General features: G+C 47.2%; 1 protein-coding gene across 8 annotated transcripts in view; it reads right to left on the bottom strand.

The window, feature by feature from the left end:
- The window catches only part of LOC119176591 (uncharacterized), a 248,652-nt gene that overhangs the window by 157,334 nt on the left and 71,745 nt on the right, over window positions 1-19,573 (bottom strand). For all 8 annotated transcript variants that reach the window (XM_037427958.2, XM_037427951.2, XM_075889243.1 and 5 more), the window contains exon 2: window positions 6,334-6,407. The gene's annotated coding sequence lies outside the window, so the exon portion shown is untranslated. The remainder of the gene's footprint in view (window positions 1-6,333; window positions 6,408-19,573) is intronic.

Raw genomic sequence — 19,573 nt, 5'->3', positions numbered from 1 at the left:
CGAACGTAAAGGAATATACATCACCCCCGCCCATGCAGTCGCACTCGTGTTCCCACCTGCTTATTAATAACTCGCAGACCTGCACATTGCGGCGTCTTCCGAACAACATCAATATACAAGCAACGGTAGATTACACAACAACAACAACAACAACTTAGCCGTAGCGACTGCGTGCACGCAGCGAACGATCACAAGTACGTCAGGTTTTCGATAAATGAAATAGTTGTGGCCAGTTTGTTCAAGCATCCTCCCCACCAGCATCATCATCACGGCATAGTCAATTCTGCAAGATGTCCGTCCTTGACCATTTTGAGCTACACCGCCATATTCCTTGTATCGCTGCTCGTGTTGTTAACATGCGGTATACTATAGTCCACTGCATGGAAAGGCCGTGCTGTAATGTTAATTCATGCCCGCTCCTAATGACATGATACAAGGGGCGCTCGGGGTTTGTTGAAGTCGGAGGCCAATTCGCAACTCTCAAAGCTGAAACTATGACACGTCTTCCTGCTCGTACTTTACGCGACGGTCTTTGCCGTCACGGTGTCCGGAGGAAAGACACGACGGCTGGGATTGCTTTGGCGTTCAGTCAAGCGTGTGTAGTACAAGAAATGACCCGAGATTGTCCTTGAACGAGAACACCCGAGAACTTCGACTTGAGTACACGTTCTATTCGACGCGTGCACGGCACGTATACAGCTGCGAGCTGCAGAAGGAAGAGACGCACAGCATATGTGGATAGAGGTGAGTGAGTCTCTGACAGTGACGTCAATTGCACTTTCCAATGCATACGAAAAGAAGAGACGTGGCGCTTTCAGAAGACGACGAGGGTCTCGGAAATGGCAGCGCGCCGTGGGGCTTCTCTCTGCCCTTGAAGACAAAACGGAGTGGCCCAAGCGCAGGACAGGAAGGCAACAGATTGGTTTATAATATTCAATACACGAAGAGCTGCGCATGGCGATCCAGGAAGTCGTAAAGGCGCGGGCGATCTACTATTAAACATTCAACATTAATGAGAAACGGAAATCGCCGAGTGAAACATTTTATTGAGCTCTGGAGATTCGGGCAAAGATAAGCAAAAACACGTAGTGAACTTATCAGGCTCACCTCGCAGAAACGTTAGGTGGGGCTGACTAGCCATGATATTCTGCAGTTACGAACTACCGAATGTATATGTTAAATTGATCCAACGTGCGACTCCCCGTCCTTAGATGTGTTCACTAATAGGCCCAATCGAAATTCATAGCTACTGGATCAAATGTTCACGCTTTTATGCTGAATAGCGAGCGACAGATGAGCTGTAGATGTTTTTTTTTATCATAGGCTCTTTTCCTTCATCTTTCTTATTTGGCGGCTGTGAGCTTATTTATTCCACGCCCTTTGTGACAGAGTATGGCGATGTCCGTGATATCGGAGGTAATTCATTTTGACCGGATTCAACTACCCGCTTATTCACATGTTGCCAGCGTTGGCGAACCTCAGCTCCCCGTTAATTGGTGTTGGCTACAGTCGTCTCAATAAATAGTTAATGTTGACTACTGCTATTTATTTTTATTTATTTGTACAATACTGCGAACCTTGAGAGGTCCAAGCAGGAGAGGGATGTACACATCCAGAAGACATGCGTACGGATGCAAGATCGACACATGAATGTGAGGGTACATAATCAACAGGTAAGTATACAATCATTATACATTGGATGACAGCAAGGGTGAACACTCTGGCAAAACATTCCAATCGGAAACAGTTCTGGAAAAAAATGAATATCTGTATTGGTCTGTACGGGCAAAGAACGGTGTAATACTTCGGCTATGTTTGTGACGAGACGCTCGACTAGGGTTATTAGCTATGTAATCTTGTGACTGGATTCCCAATTTATTAAAATATAGCTGGTGTAGAAAGTTTAGACGGGCACTTTTACGTCGGTTGGCCAATGGCTCTAGGTGTGCGAGCTCCAACATAGCTGAAGGGGAGTCACGACGTCTAAAACGTTTATAAATAAAGCGAGCTGCCAATCTCTGAATTTTTTCAAGCTTTTCTTTATTAGTGATAGTATGGGGTCCCATACAATGCTTCCGTATTCCAGGGTGGTTCTTACAATGGATTTGTATGCAATGAGTCTAAGCGACGAGGGGGCATTACCTAATTTATGCTTCAGAAATCCTAACCTCTTTCTCGCGGAGGAACATATGTTATTTATATGTGTTGACCAGTTAAGTCTGGACGTCAAGGTTAACCCCAGGTACTTATTCGCTGTCACAACAGCGACGTCATTTCTACTTTATACGTAACGTAATTACAAAGTTTATTTCTTTATTTATTTATTTTTTGCATAAGTAAGCACAACTCTAGAGCACGACATCAGTGACCGTTGAACTGGGCGAATCGGTTCATTCGTCCTCAATATTTCGCGCCGTTTATTCGTTCGCGATCAAGAGCAAGGGGCGTTACATCGGAACATGTTCACCTATAACCGAACCGCTGCCGCGAATCGCACCCGCAACCACTCGCTCATCAGGCGCCGATGACGCCATTCACCGTCCGTGCCAGCACGGATGTTACAGCCGCAACTATGCATGATAGCACATCGAAGTTCCCTGAGCGTCAGCGTGTTTCAGTGTTTTTACGGCGCACTTCGCGCCGCGCTCAAAATCCCTCGCGTGAACATGCGGACCGACGCGCGGTATTATAAACTCCGCGGACACGCTTTGCAGCGCGGGTAAACGACCTGCACGTATATAGCGTGCAGGGAGCACATCGTTGCGCGCCACGCTGCCGGATGGGTGAGAAAGTCATTTCGCGCCTGCCCTTTTTATGAGCCTACATATAATCCGGATGAGAAGTTAAAAAAAAAAAAGATCAACCGCGAGACCTTCCCAAGGCACGACCGAATAGTGTGGGATTATACAAAGTACACATATACACAACGCGTAGGGATACATAGATACGTGCCACGCAGCAATGGCCAGAAGTATAACATAAAGTATAGATAGGCATTATAAACACATACACACGTGACGTATACACAGAAACGGCTAAAAAGTGTATATCTTATGCGGCCGTTCCCTATTGCGTAAGAAATGTTTAACAGTATACGTAGTGGAGGTTGACAAAAAAAACGTTATAAAGCAAAGAAGGTTGCAATACGAACGGAGAAAGACTTAAGCTCAGCCCGTTCAAAAGCGTACAAACATAAAATTATGACAGAGAGAGAGAGAGAGACATTTATGTTATAAAAAGTCCAAAGGACAAAACAGATCGTCAGCATCTTCGGATAAACTTTTTTTTTATTTTTTGTCGCTTTTCAGGGAGCTCGAGTGAAAAAGCTTCTTACGCCTCCTCCTCCTCCTACGCACGCACCGCATCGCACTCAACGTAAAACGCGAGCGACGGCGCAGCGCGCGGTAAATATTTTAAAAGCGCTCTCGCGGAAACGTCTGTTTGTGAATGCCCTCGCATTTGCCTCCGCGGGGTCTCATAATGCGCGCTCTCCTCGTAGCACAACCGAAGCTGCTGCTGCTACTGATGCAATGTCGCCCCTCCTATATACCCTTGCAAACACGCTATATCCGACGGCGGCAGGACCGGGCGACATTTCTTCAACGCGAGCGTTGTGCGTGGCACTCTTTGCGGTGGCGTCTGCGTAGACATTCGGTATATATAATCCCTCCCTGGCGCGCGGTTGTTTATTATTTCAGGTGCTACGAGTGTGGGCATATACTTTTCCGCGTCTTATACAATTCCACGTACGGGCGGGGACCCGTCCACTGCTTACTTCCTTTTTTGTTTTTGTTTTTTTTTTTTGCACTTGTAATGGTTGAATTCAAATGCGATCTCGCGAGAAGCATGTAGGGTACCACTGGCGTTGCCGAGGGAAGGGCGACGGGGGGTTTCAATTCCACTCAAAATATTACAATTGTGTGTATGTATACATACACGCACACATATAGGAACGCAAGTGCGAAACTTCGTGGACTATATAGCTAAACTCCACCCCAACTCCCTCTCCCAGAACTTTTTTTTTTTTTGCAGTACGCTAATGTCAGAAAGTAGCTAAATAACAAGGATGGACGACTGGTTATGGAGAAGCATTGAGTGGGAAGTAAACCTCGGTGTTCCAGCAGCTCTTGGTTTCACCGAAAGAATAACACTTTCGGGACTTAACAAGGAAAGAAGAGGCACTAGCGAAGTACAAAGAACGAACGAAATATGATATGAGGCACACAAAATATTCACCGGAACATTGGTTAACTTTGACGGAAAGCTTGAACAGGAACTATTTACGACGGAGTAGTGGAAGGCATAATAGCAGCACAGTATTCTTTAACTGTTGGTTACGGATGGCTACAGCGTTGGCTACTGCTGTCTACAGTGTTGTCGGTGCAATGCATAGGCGCGCACAGTTGTATATTAGGGGGGGGGGGGGGGTGATGTTAAGCGCAACGCTCCCCCGCCCACTTAAACTGTCTGAGTCAAAAAGAACACCAACGCCACAATGGGCAACGTAATAGGCTAAAAAAAGAATGAAAACGAAGCGACTACGTGGTTTCAGTGTACTGCCTGACTTTGGATCCCTGGCTCTCCTGGTGGTAAAAGTGGAGACTACACAGTTTTTATAATCAAATCGATGATTTGACTCACCTGGTTTGTATCAGAGAAAGCAGTATTAAAAAAAACTGAAAGACCACAGTGACGTCCGACAGAAAGACGAACTTCGTATCCAACGCACTTGCGGAGCACGACGTGGCTACTTATAATTGTATAATATTCACTTGGCCGAGGCAACATTATTCGCAAAGGGAAGAAACGTGGTGTTCGCGTCAATATCTGGAATCTCTGTCTTATCCATGGAGACTGTAGGTAAAAAAAGAGAAACCTGAACATGAACGAAAACAACTTTCCACTAGCGTACGCCAGGTATCCCGGCGGCCAAGTGCTGTATGTGTAACAGACATAAGCCCGCTTCGATGGACCATTTTTATGTGAACAAGGCTTCCATGTAAGGAAGCCCCCCAAAAAAAAAATCACTTTTCAGTGTCCATTCTCCTTTTGGTCGACGTTCATTCTTTTCCTTTTCGCATCAGTGTTCAGCATGCAACACTGAGAGTCTGGAGCCGCCATTATTGTTACGAGCCTGCCCGGCGATAGCCCTGCACTTAAAACTATACGATGGCACAGATTCGAACGGCGCGTAAACGTATAGCAGACTTGTTAAATGTGTTGGGGCAGATATCGAAGCCGTTGCAGACATAACCACGCCAGCTGTGCTCATACCGACGAAAGAATATTGAGAAAACCCACCGCGATACCCAAGCGGACAACTCTCCTCATCCGGGTCTCTATAGAGTAACGTATATATATATATATTACACTACATATAAAACGGCACCTCTCTTGCGCGCATACGGGTAACGTCATTGCTCCTTCCTCGTGCAAGATTAACGCGCTTAATCAAGGGACCTGCCAGGGCGGAACCCGCCTCACGGAATTCCCCCTTTTGGAAGGACAGGTATATATAACTGTTGAGTGGAGAGGCGCCGATCGCGAAGGCTCTTCTTCCGGGACGCCCACCGAGAAGACGGGCGGACAACCAATTCCCTGAATTGTGAATGCTGCAACGTGTATAGGTCCCGACGACGGGGATAGTGCGCGTCTCAATAAGCCTCGTCTCAGTCTTCGTCTTACACGTTTTCAGTTTCTCGTTTGTATGACGCACCGAGAGCTGCTGCTAATACAGTTCCGGTAAACTTTCACCGGGTATATATACCGCGGGGTGGCGCCCGGGTGGTACAACGCTCCGCAAACGTTGCGAGGAAGTTTGGTGGTGGTGGGTGGTAGTGGTTAGAAGAGGAGAAAGGCACCTAATTTCTGCAGCCCGCTCGGGAGCACGGCGCAGTGCTTAAAGCTTGCAGAAGACAATATCCCCCTGCAGCAAACACTCCTCCTCCTGCTCCTCATCCTCCTCATCCTCCTGCGGCAGCAGCATCAGTTCTTTCTTTTTTTTTCGTTTTGTTCACATATACAGGACAGAAGCCAAACAAGAGAAGGCTCGCGGCGCTTCTCTCTTACTTTGTCATCGATACCACGTTTCAACGCAATCCACCCGTCGTCTCTTCGCTCCTTATGCAAAGCGCTGAACACTCGGCTCGTCCAGTCTCAGCTTGGACAGCTGTAGTGAAAGCGACATTGCGACAGCTTCGAAGAAACCTTTGGATGCCATTTTTAACATGGCAAGCTCGTTTGCACAGATGCAAGATGCACGTATTCATGTGCTTACTACGTATGTAGTTTGGAGAACGTGATCATTAATTACATTTCTCGGCAAGTACTTACCGTTGCGATTATCCGGGAAAAGAATCCGATGCGCTGGCGTGTACGGTTATCCCACCTCGTTGAGTTCAGGTATCCTGCAAAAGTAAAAGAGCAGAGCGTGAAAAAAAAAAAAAAACTCGTTAGGGCACTCGAAATAAGGACGATAAAGAATGAACAAACAGACAAACGAGAAGATGCAGAACATCGTAAGTAAAAGCGCGCAATAAGTAACTCGTATAAATACAAGACCATAAAAAATGCCGAACTCCTTAACCACGAAAGTGTCCAACGATGGGAGAATAACAGATCTCCCACTCGGACTCGCGCACGCCTTCATCGCTTAAAAGGAACACACTCAGAGAGGGCACAGCGCGAAAATTAAAACAATTAAGCTTGCGCCGACGTGCGGAGAATTAAAGCGATAGAGGATCGAGACCGAGAGCCCCACCTGCTCTTCGTATACGCTAAGGAGGAGGAGTTGGAGAAGTAAACGTACGGCGCTGCAAGGGGGAGATGGGTTAAAGAGGCAACGCAGGCGGAGGGTGAGCGGTATAAACGAAAGCAAACAACACTACCTGCGCGCAGACAGGCCCGGAAGACCAAGAGGTTTGGAAGGAGAGGTATCGCGCAAGAAAGAAAGAAAGAAAGAAAGAAAGAAAGAAAGAAAGAAAGAAAGAAAGAAAGAAAGAAAGAAAGAAAGAAAGAAAGAAAGAAAGAAAGAAAGAAAGAAAGAAAGAAAGAAAGAGGAAGCAAGATGAAGACGCGTAACAGAAAGGCTGCCGAGACTCCTTTTAACCCCCTTTCCCTACAGACGCTGAGTCGTGCTGCCAACAAGAGCTGCAGAAGTACAGCATCCTTTCCTCTCCTTCAACCAATGACTCCCTCTCTTCCACCTCCATCCCCGTTCTCTCCAGCGGGAGATCAAACAAAAACGCATGCAAATGAACCGCGGCTCGCCTCAGACATGGCACTATAGCTGGCACGCTTCGTTCGCGAGAGGGCCCACGTTGCCCCCCTCCCCCCCCCCCCCCTCATAGAAGAGCTATAGGTTCTTCTGTTAGCGTTAAGCAGGCAACAGAAGCCTCAGCACGAGAGCGAGAGGGGTATCGCACCAACAGCGAGGGGGCCGCTGGAGCGCCCATATTTATCTTTCCCTGGGGCACCCATATGCCGCCGATACGTCGTCCATACTTCTACTGCAGCTCCGATGATGGAAGCTCCAGTGTGCGCACTTCGCGCTGACACACATACATCAGAGTGCGCGAGTTGTGTGAGTTTGTATATATGTGCGTAAAGGTATCGCGATTGAGCACAGAACGTTATAGAGGCGGGAGTGCACTGCGACCAGTGAGGCATCGGATATCGGCAGTATTATACGCTGCGGTTCCTTCAAAGGAGGGAACGGATGGCGAGAGTGCCTCGGCGCGCACGATCATACGGTTCCTCGACTTCGCGTTTCTACGGAGACTTTCTACGAAGGTTTTTACCTTTGACTTCCGGTTGAGTGGTGGTCAAAGGGCAGAGACAGGGTATGTGCGTACTCTTATAATACGTGCGGGCGATCGGCGAACGAAATAAGTTGGAGCGACACACAGGACGTGTGAAGGCTTCGGAAATCGGTGACAGTTCGTGCAGGCTCTATAAATATCTTCCTCAAAAAGCGCATTGCGCCTATTGTATAGAAGGCGCGTACTTACGTCACTGAAACAGCCATGCTGAAGTACCAATATGACGGCGCGTGAAGTTCGTGACATCACGCCAATGCTACAAGAACGTCGCGTGTAGGTTGTCTTTCGTTATTTAAGCACCGATCATAAACATGATTAAATAGCGCATTTATCACATTCAGTCACGTTAATCGCCACTTGATTATCATCTGCCTCGACGTCATCAATGCCGCCACATTGGAGTAACGGTACGTTAAGTACCTGCATAAATGACGTCACTTGTCCTGACCTTTCACCTCCATGCTTCTAAAGAAATGTCTATAGCCGACGACGCACCCAGCAACAACATTGCGACACACAATGCGAGATAACAAAATAATGATAAGGAAGTAGATCAACTGAAGAATGGAACCGAGGCGACGCGCTTGGAGATAAGAGCTTCTCGAGCATCCGAGTCACAAGCAGCCAGGATATTCCAAGCACACTTATATCTATATCAGTAACTTCGACAGAAACTTGCGAGACTCGAACGCTGACGACGCTGAAAGCTACGCGCGTAACTGGCAGCATATCCAGCGTTGAAATAGTATGAGTTGCTCTGTAGAGTATAATAATAAAAACTCGGAAGGTTCCCTTAAGCATGCATTCACCGAAGACGACTCAAAAGCGAAACACATCTTGTTTTTGTTGTCAATGTAATTCGGAGTTACTGTATATACGCTACCTTTAGGTATGTAACAGTTGCGCGTGAATGGCCAGCAACCACTGCTATGCGGCAAAGCTGCACTTCGCTTCTGCAGACAACATGCCTGTACCGTGTCTCCAATCGACATAGTATAGTGTCGAAGACCGGTAAATAATCTGCCTCTTCGTCATGGTCGATACCGTACAAAACAGCGGCGGCGTAGAGAAAAAGAAAAAAAAAATGGTCCGAGCAGCAGCTTTGCCGCAACGCACGGTTGATATCGGAATTTAACTGCACGGTTACTAACGGCCTTTAACTACGGCTACCAAATGCTAGCGGCAGCTATTCCGCTATCAGTTGCTAGCGGAATAACTTGAATAGTAGGTCGGCTCAAATGCATTCTATCTCCAAAACTTGAAGTGCTACTTTACTGTTCTCTTTTCTATTCACATCTTAATTATTGTCAACTTGTCTGGGGTACGACTTCATTCTCCATCTACAAAAAAAGTTTACGTTATGCAGGAACGACATCTACGGAACGTTTACAATGCTCCATGGGTGTAATGCGAATAAAACTGGTATTATAACAGCTCACAAACTACACAATTATCAGCTGAGTTCAAGATACCAATATGAACTAAGACATAACATACATAATTTAGATACCATAGCACATTTGTAAACAAATGACCACTACTGTAAAACGACATATAGAGAGTATTGGAAAGTAGTCACATCCCGTTTGAATACTGGCATAGAGCATTTTTTGTTATTCTTTATCATCATTGTTAAACCATGTTCAGTTAGCTGATATTGTTTTGCTTTGTTGTTACTCAGCTGCACTTAGATCTGTGTTTGTATAAGAGAACTAATTTTATTGATCCTCGCGTTGTCTTCTTGCATGCTTTCTTTTGCAGGCTACATTCTGCACAAATCATATACGTTTTCATTTGTTAACTGTTTTTTCTTTGCTGTTGCCCACACGCCATATGTTACGTTGGGCTACGGCTTACCTGCAAACGCTTCACGCAAGTACCTCGAATCAAACTCCGACAATTACCGTGGATGAAAAAGAAGAAGGTGAGATAAATGCTTTATAGAGTGCAACGAATATGCACCGAAAAATAAATTCATCCCTACAACGACTGGCGGTATACTCCGTTTCAATAGCTGCATTAAGCATTCACAACCACCACGAATCGGCGCAGCAGTGCTGTCCTAATTCGGACTCGTGCGGTCCTGAATCGCGTTTTAGCAGTGCGTATAGACGAACAACCATGGCATGGAGAGCAACAGTGCAATGTATATTCGTGACCCGTGACACAGCATTCGACCAGCGCTCAGAATAGAAAACTAACGTACCTTGTCCTCGCACAAACTATGGATTTGAAACACTACGTTACCGCCTTCCAAGTGTGATGAACAAATGGAAACTAACAACTGATAATCTGCGTATATTGTCTAAAACTGAAATGTTAAATCGGATGTGCTGATTGTGTTGTAAATGAATGTTGGGTGATTTCTCTAATGGTTATTCTGTTTTTATTCTTTCATGCATTGCTTTGTTATTAATATTTTTGTATGTATTTTAGAGTTGTGATTCTATTATTTGATGTCATGGGCCACATGCACGTTTCTTTTTGTATTGTCGCTTTCCGCTGCCTGTAATGTTTGTACTTTTTGTAAATTTGTAGTTTAGATTTTTTTCTGGGTGAAGGGGCCAGTCAAGCTGTGAAATGCAGCTTTTTTCCCTTCGTACCAAATCACGTATACATTGTATTTTCGTGTACTTGTGACGTGGTTGAATAAACTCAAACTCAAACTCAAACTCAATTGGACATAATAATTACTTAGGTCAGCTATGCAGTGAAGAAAAAGGTGGGCAGCAATTCATTTTATGAATCAAACAGCGCGCGTAAACGACAAAGGCATAGGAACGCACGAGCTGGTCGTCCATCACGTGCACTGTTGGAATGATAATGCCTCACCAAAAAGCTAAAATTTTCAATACGATAGTATACATTATATTTGGGAAAGCGCTCACCAAAATGAGCCGTATACACAGAGCATTGCAAGCTGTCGTCGGCAGCAGAGCTGCTGTCATAGTTACGATAAAGCAATACACCGCTGAACAGGGAGAAAGAAAGAAAGAGAGAGAGAAATGCGCTTTACAGTGCGTTCGGCGAGGGCAATGGCGGTGTATGGCGCACACTTAGCAAATATGCAAGGCGCTGCAAACACGAGGACACACATAAAGTTAGAAAGAGAGAGAGGGGGGGAAAGAATAATGCGTATTCTTCAAAAGTTTCTGTAAGGAAAAATGCCCCGGTCCATTCATGCGCAGTCTCGCTTCTTTTGTTGTTCCCGAAGCCTCTTTTGTGCGGCCCGCTGCTTCCTTCTATACTTCATCGTTCCTCTTATGAAAACGGGGAACGCGGAACCGAGGCAGTGCGATACATCATCAGCGTCTGCGCCTTATGAGACTGCGCACTATGGACGCGCTCGAGAGACAGGCAAACGCGCCCCACACGATGCGCGTATACAGCGGTTCCAAGGAACTCATATGGCTGTGTATAGATAGATGCGTAAATAGCTTCCTTCGGCTGCTGAAAACAAAGTTGCACTTCACATTCTGATGGCCTGTAACTTTACATTGCATGGGGCTGTTCGATCTATCCGCTGTATGTACACCACTGGCGGGGCGACAGCGCAGTTATCGCAGGGTGGTATAGGCAGAATTTAATTGCGGCTGCTACCCCGCAATAAGTGCGTTGCGACACACACACACGCACACACACACACGCACACACACACACACACACACACACAACGAACGACATTTAGTAATTCAAGTTTCCTGTGTGTGTGTGTGTGTGTGTGTGTGTGTGTGTGTGTGTGTGTGTGTGTGTGTCAAACGTTACAATACCTGGAGAGGGGAGCCTCCCGTCAATCGCTACGCCAAGGTATACGATAACGACCTTCAGTGATATTTAGCCAGTGACAAACGGTAGTAAGTGCCACGCGTCGTAGCTACGGGGCAGTTCTCCTGGAATTGTAAATAGATACGAACATACATACAAACATACGCACGACTATATGAGAAGTTCAGACGACATTCCCCCCCCCCCCCCAACCCCACCCTGCCTTTTTTCCAGTTTCTCAAAATTATTTCTGGTTACACCCCTGCTTAGTGCGCCATAGTTAATTGGTATTGTATCTTAGAAATGTTACGCAGCTCACAGACTGAGACAGCGTCGTGTCTCTCTCTCCCTCTGTCGCAGCCTTTGTAGCCTTTCTAAGTAACTAGCACACAGTGCACTGCAGATACACGGGGTAAGAAGCGAAGCAGTTTTACGATTAAGTATATGCATATGTGAAAACCGCGGAAAAAACCAAACGAGAAAAAGAGACGTGCCTTCACGTTGACCGCTTCGTTAGTGCAACCCCGAGCGCCGTTTGCACAAGAGCACGAGGGTCGAGCGCTGAATATTTTCTCTTCGTCAACGAAGAGCCAGTTCTCTCGCTCTTTCTCCTCTTCTTCCTCCGCTTCGCTATTCTACGCTCTCACAGCGCTCTCTATTTAACACCGGCTCGCTAGAACTGTGCAGCGACGATGAAGCTACATCGATCTCTCCAGTAGCCTGCGCATTTCCCCGCTGCCTCCAATCAGGGCATCACTCGTTGGATGTCACTTTCACCGTGGTTCATCCGAGCCATGCAGAAAAGTATGCGAACCCTTTGGCAGCAACGGCTCAGTTCATCAAGCTGCTCCAAATGTCCGTGTATAGCCAGTTATATTACTGTTTAACATAAGTAAAAAAAAATAACAAATAAAGCTTTATACCACTACAAATAGTGCTCACCTCCTTTTTGTAAAATACTATACGATAGGCCTTCGTACTTTTCATCACCTGACGTTTTCCCCTTCAATTATCACTCGTAATTTGTTTGTTACATTGATTGTAAAAGCGCTCCCAAAACCACAGTGTAATCCCCACATGCTGACTGCCTCGTACTGAAACGTAGCATACAATACGTTGTACTATATATAGCACACATGTATGAAACGTACACATGCTTCATTCGGCAACGTTATCGGACAAACATTACGGGACGTTATTACACAACGTCACTCTACAAGTTTCGGAAACGGAGCAGTGTATATATATATATACACACACGTGGAGAATATCGGCATCGAGTTAATAACAATCAGCGCGAGAACTGTATCTGAATGGCGCCGCCTTGAACGTATATATATCGACAGTCTCAGGCGAGTATCCTACACACATACTTTCAATTATGCGACTATTAGTATATTTATTTCTGTCCCGCATGATTCTCCGTTCTTTTCACGCCCGGTGCACTTTCACATTCGCTTTTTTCACCTCCGCCCGCCTACCATGTTAATGCGCTACGCTTCGCATATTTCTCTTCTCTACACAGCGCCCTGCCAATTTCATAAGCGCGATACGAAAACCATAAAAAAAAATAGGTATGTAACGAAACGAAAAAAAAAAAAAGAAGTCAGGAACCAACTCCGCCGTAATAAACCGCCACTCGCCGCGCCACGTACACATTATTTTCGCCTCTTGGTTTTCAACCTCTCCTCTCTTTTCTTGAGTAATTCTTTTCTGACTTTTTTTTTCATTAATAATTTTTGTTTCACTCGCGCTTGGGCATAGGACCCCTATACGTGCGCCGTTATTCAATGCGATGGTTCATCTTCTCTCAACCTCCGTCATGCTTTTCCGTCTTTTAAAGTTTTCGTTTTCGTCCCGCATGGATGAAGTAAGAAATAAGAGAGAGCCGAAACAAACAACCGACCTTTCATTCTGTTACGCTTTCTCCCTTTTCTCTTTCTTTCACGAAGGCCTGTCGTTCCGGCAATCCTTCCCTCTCTATTGTTTCTCTTTAAATTAAGGAAGAGAGAGAGAGAGAGAAAAAGAAAGGGAGAGAGAGAAAAGGCTATTACGACCTTTCCTTGTTCACCAACGCTTCATCTCGGCTGTCCAAGCACCGCCGCCGCTGGCCTCACCAATGTATTGCTGCGTTCTGTGTTTGCTTGGGACATACTTTTTTTTTCTTTTTTTCTTGCGCGCTGCCGTATAGCTCTCCTGTCTATGTGTACGTACTTCTCTACTTCGTATGCGTGCTTGTTCATTTTCTTTCTTTCCATCTTTTTCGTTTTCATATCCATCGAGCGAGGCGCCAATGGCGATATGACGAATTGCACGGACGACTGGAAGCGACGTTTTTAAACAACCTCCCATCACGCGGTCAGCGAGTTGATAGAGCGAAAGCGGGTGAGAAAAGAAACAGGAGAAATGAGATTGCGAAATGGTTTTAAAATAAAAAGACGTTTGCACGGTGTTTTCAAAATAAGCTCAGAGTCGGAGAAAAGATAACGACGAAGCCTTTGGTTTTCTTGCGTTGTCGGCGCTAGAGTGCAATGTGGTTAACGCTATCGAACGGTTTAAAGGTTGATGAGGTGTTTCTGCACATCTGCACGCAAAAGAGTATTCGACAGAAACGCTCGAAATGCGTATAAAGGAAGAAGTATCAACAGAAAGTGATACGACGATCGACATGCTGGAAATAAACCTTTATATATCATAAAAGCTAACTGCCGCATACTGACTGGACTCCGAGATATCAAGATAATGGGTCGCATCACAATAGATTAAAAAGAGGACAACTGAAATACCCCAACAAACAGGGAAAAAAGGATCGTATTTCTACTTCACATGATCATCGTTTATTAGAATGGAGTGTATCAGAGACCATGCGCACAGTAAGTAAAGATATCGGGTATATGCATCATCAACACAGCATTTTTTTTTTTTCGAGGATGGTGAGAGGAGTTGGACCTTGCCTTATGTATACGTCCATGTGTGCGGTTGTCTGTGTACTTGGGTACACAGGCAAAAATGAAAAAAATTGATAGGAAGGAAAGTTTGCCAAACCCCCCTCCCGACACTAGGCAGTGCTATTTTACTTAACACATCTGGGCGCTGCCATCTTGGCCTGTTAAGCCGATGCTTCGCGAATTTCTCTCGGGGGCGGCGGCGTGGTGAGGCACTTGCTGAAGACTGCACGTGTAACAAGACAGCCATTTAGGATGACTGCCAGTTGGGCGTGTTGGTAAAGGTTCATGATGAAACAAGCGCTCCTCTCTGAGTGTGTGTATCATTGCGCTTGTTTCAACATGAACAAGACACCCATTTTCATCAGTTTTTTCTGGTAAAGCACTCCCTCCATCAAAAAATCGGGAGAAGGGGGGGGGGGGTAGGCTAGGGTCATTTTTCTTGCTACGTGCCTATTTGCAACGACAATCAAGCTTGGAAATAAACGTAAGACGTAGGGATAACTCATCATCGTGTGGAAAGGAGGAAAAACAAAAAGGCGTGCGCGTGCCCGCACAAAAAGAAAATCAAAGCCCATTACGACTAACACCATAACCGCAGTCCACCGAACGTCCTGCCTAGTAGCGTAACGCCCTGGCCAAGACGACCAACATGCTGCGCCTATCACCCGCACTGGAGGCACGGCTGCAGTCATCCAGAGGCGACAACGTACGCCGGGGCACCGAAGACGCGCGGACGTCATAATACCCCACGCACTGGCTCCTTCCTTATTTCCCGCACCGCATCCACCCAAAAAAAAAAGAAAACAAAGAAAGCGACCCCAAGCCGTGCCATGGGAGTGTGTGGCCAGGAAAGCGCTGCAGGACAGCGGGTGGTGAGAGGAGGCCCCGATGGGAATCCAATAGCAATCGATAGGCGAGTGTCCCCGGCACACACCACCACTCAGCGGGAACAGCGGCAGCTCCTGGCGGCATGCTTTCCCCGGGAGGGCTTGGACGACGGGCACCTCCAATATACGCCCTCGGGGGACCAGGCGCCGGCTCGGAAGCATGCGGTCGAAGCAGGAACGACTCTCTGGATGGGTGGCTAAGTAAGCCATAAATTTAACATATAATTTAAAAGGTTACGTTCGCCTTTAGAAAGTGGGAGCTTACTTCGCAGCTTACATAGAGTTTCAACGTTTACAAAAGCGGCTGTGTCACCCGCCACGGAGGTCTATAGTGGTTTAAGGTGCGCGACACCTGAAGGTCACTGGTTCGAATCCCGGCCGCTGCAGTCGCATTTTTGATAGAAGCAATATGCCAGAGACCCGTCGGCTTGTATTCATAAGCGCGTTAAAGGACTCCAGCTGATCTGAGTTTCCGGGGCACTCCACCACGGCGTCTTTCTCTCTCACTCTTCCTCGACATTTCCCTCTCTCCCATTCCGTCATTCCCTTCCCTCGCGTGAAGAGGAACAAACTGATCTATCTATCTATCTATCTATCTATCTATCTATCTATCTATCTATCTATCTATCTATCTATCTATCTATCTAATATAATTTAATTTATTCGGATCTAAGCTCACTCTCTCTCAAACCAACTTGAGCACGACATTACTCTCGCGTACTCGAGATAACTGAACCAGACAAAAGCCGCCTCCAGGCACATGCTGCATGTGGTGATGATGCCTGTAGGTGCGCCAGCCCGGTGAGAAGTAACGGCATGGGCAAAAAAACTTTCAGCACCGCTCATGAATGCTGCTTATACCTTCCCTGGAGCGCGGATATACATTTCAAGTTGTCTGTATACGCTTGTATAGGTGTATACGCAGCTACGTTTGCAGGTGAGTAGTGTCTCCATCCGCGCATAAGAATGGTGCACCTGGTACCATTATACCTATACGGTGAGAGACTTCCCGTGTCGTCCTCGAGTTAGAGCGGCGCCGAAAAGATGATCCGATCAAGGGAGGAGCTTCTCCTTGCATTCACCGGGAACTTATGGGGCGCAGGAAAACGACAGTCGCGCGTTGTCGTATATCGACGGGTCTTTTGTCATTTTCCTTTCTCTGTGCTTTCTCTTACGCTCAGCTATTGAACGGACGCCCGTTTCCGCGCAACAAGAACGCCATTTCTCAGAGAGCGAAGTGGTAGTATTTGCATCGTACAACGGACGGTTCTCGTATGTGCGACTTCCTCACGTCGACGGCCACGTTGTGTTTGTTTTCTGGCGTTACAGTACGCAGAATTAAATGGCATTAAGTTCATTCGATATCGTGCAACGGAGAGAGAGAGAGAGAGAGAAGCAGATTTTTGCCGGCGTCGATATATGACTGGTATGCTACTCTGTATAGGGATATTTGCTAGCCTCCGGGAGGTGATCAGCACTATGGTTAGTTTCACTCTTGTTTCTCTACGCAGTAAATTATAATACCGCAACCACCTTTGTTTCATAAGTGAGCATCCACTGCACTTTAGTGGGTAGACACTCCTGGGCTATGGGGGCTATGGGCGCGACCTCCTTTGTGTATGTTTGTGGACTTGTTCGTACGAGTACCTGTACATGTACACATTGCAAAATTTAAAAATTAGGTGGGTGAGGGGTTCCGAACCTCAGCTTCCCCCCCAATGCTATGTCATTTTCTTGAGTATTACCGGAAATCAATTAGCCGATGATGCAGCCCGCTCAGCCCATGAGAGCACCCATGTGGTCCCGATTCCTCTATCAAGGAATGATGCAGCAAGACAACTTTACCTGCTGGCTCGAGATCTCACACGTACGTTCTGGTCGTCTACCAGCTTCCAAAGGTGTCAATTTTATGAACTGGATCCTTCGCTCAAGCTAAAGCTACCATCACAACTTTCCCGCTCCGATGCGACACTGTTATGCCGCCTTTGGTTGGGTGTTGCATTTACAAAGGTGTACTCCTTTCGCATTGGTACGGCAGACACTCCTACATGCGACTACTGCGGAGCTGAAGAGACCATCGAACACGTCCTGTGCAGCTGCGCTTGCTACGACACACAGCGATGCCAGCTCCGGATGGTTTTGAATCAACTTGACCCCGGACCATTTTGTGTGCAGAAGATAGATACTAGGACCTTGGACATCTGCCTCAGTTGCGCAGAAAGCAACTAAAGCACTGCTACTTTACCTAAAGTCAACAAACATGAGCGACCGCCTGTAGACTGTGTGTCCTCCCCGAGTGTGCTCGTGATTGTGTGTACCTTCTCATCTCTCTGCAACCTCTTCTCTCCCCTTTATCCCTTCCCCAGTGCAGGGTAGCAAACCGGATGCGCGTCTGGTTAACCTCCCTGCCTTTCCTTGCATCTTTATCTCTCTCTCTCTCTCTGAGCATTGCTTATGTGGGCCAACCCACAGGCCGCAGCCGCACCGACTTCAACGAGAAGGCTACGAAAAAAAAAAAGACCGAGAACAACAATAAAAAAAGAGAGGAAGAAGTAAAAGAAGAAGCATCGTACATCGACAAACACAGACTACGGCGCGGGCCGCGCACCCCAAAGCGAGTAGACGTTTTATTCGCACAGGCGGCACGCAATTCAATATTCCTCACACGACCCTCACAAATTCGAACCTCACACATTCCTGGGACATAATGAAGCAGGTAGATATTCTGCGTAACTCTCCGTTTCTTCATTTATTTGATCTGCTTTCAATTATCAAAGTTCGGTCACGAAAGCTGGCTCGGAGGAAGTAGCATTGAAAAACACCTAGCCCAACAAAGGGCGCCAAATTCTTTTTAGATTGATTGGATGCACCAAGGACTTCTTGCAGTTAGTATTATATTCCCTGGTGCTGAGAGGGGAAAGGGAAAGACCCGAGAACTATAGGCTTTCATCGCGGTGGTCGGGGCGCTACATTAATCACCGCGGCGATTTGTCAAAACCGTTGGCGCGTAATGTAAAAAAAAGCGCAACTCCTTTCGCGCGTATTTCGTCAATACACGTTCTCCCTTTCTCTCTACAAAACAAGCTGCCATCGGAACACCAACACTGGGAAGCCTGGCTCGAACCAGATACAGCACGACGCGACGGCCGACGACAGAGAGACAGGTCAACAGCCAGCCATAACGAAGAGCCAACGAGCCGAGTGGTAGTACACATCAATGAGTCGACCACCGTTCGTCGCCGTCACAGCTCTTTCCCTGTCCACCTTCCGTACAACGACGCGACCCTGTGCATCTGTCTCAAAGCTTTCAACAGCACACGCTAGGCTTAAGTCACGGGCCGGACGAATCCGCGCCGCTTGAGCGAGCACGTTCGCGCCACGTGCTGAGCTGCAGCGAACCAGCGAGCGAGACGAGTCGCGACTCGTGATCGCGCGTGCACCGAACACCCCCGTCAACGGCAGCGTGCACGGCACGGCATGCGGCCGACATGCAGGCGCACAGAACGGCGACGGCTGTTCGAGGTTCCCACCGCCGGGGATCGAGGAGACCCGCGCAAACTTGAGCTCGCTTCTAAAGCCGGGGGCGAACCGTATCGATCCCGCCTCGCTCTCGCATGCCCGCCTGCTTGACTGTCTGCCCGCTCCAGACAACACGCAGGCTGGCTGCAGCGAGCGCGCCGCCGCGAGAGGGCGAGGAGCGGGAGAGCGGCGTGGAAGGCGCAGGGCAGCGACGGTGCTCTTTCCTCCGGTGACAGTTCCGTGCAGCGTAAACGCGTGCTCGCGGGAAGCACGAGTAAAAAGCGGTGAACGTCCGTATCCAAGAGGTTCCGTCGTGTAAAGTCAGCAATTCATCGTGGAGTAACTAACGCCACAACAGAGTTAGCGCTGTGTCCTCCTCTGCTGTCCGTATTCTATATTCTAACTCTGTCGCGCTGTAACTTGTTCCACGATGAGCACCCACCCACTAACTAGCCCAACGATTCTCTTGATGCCTACGTGTGTGCTGTAAAATATGTACGTGCGTAGAATTTTCGAAGAGAGCACACGATAAGACAGAGCATGCATATATCGTCATATCCTGTCGCCTCTCATTCACTTACCTTGCGCACTCACAGGTTTTCGTCGTCACTTACGTTGTACCAAATAGTCCAGG

The sequence above is a fragment of the Rhipicephalus microplus genome, chromosome 3, assembly GCF_043290135.1.
Source record: "Rhipicephalus microplus isolate Deutch F79 chromosome 3, USDA_Rmic, whole genome shotgun sequence".
NCBI lineage: Eukaryota > Metazoa > Arthropoda > Arachnida > Ixodida > Ixodidae > Rhipicephalus > Rhipicephalus microplus.
This window is presented reverse-complemented; position numbering and strand designations above follow the sequence as displayed.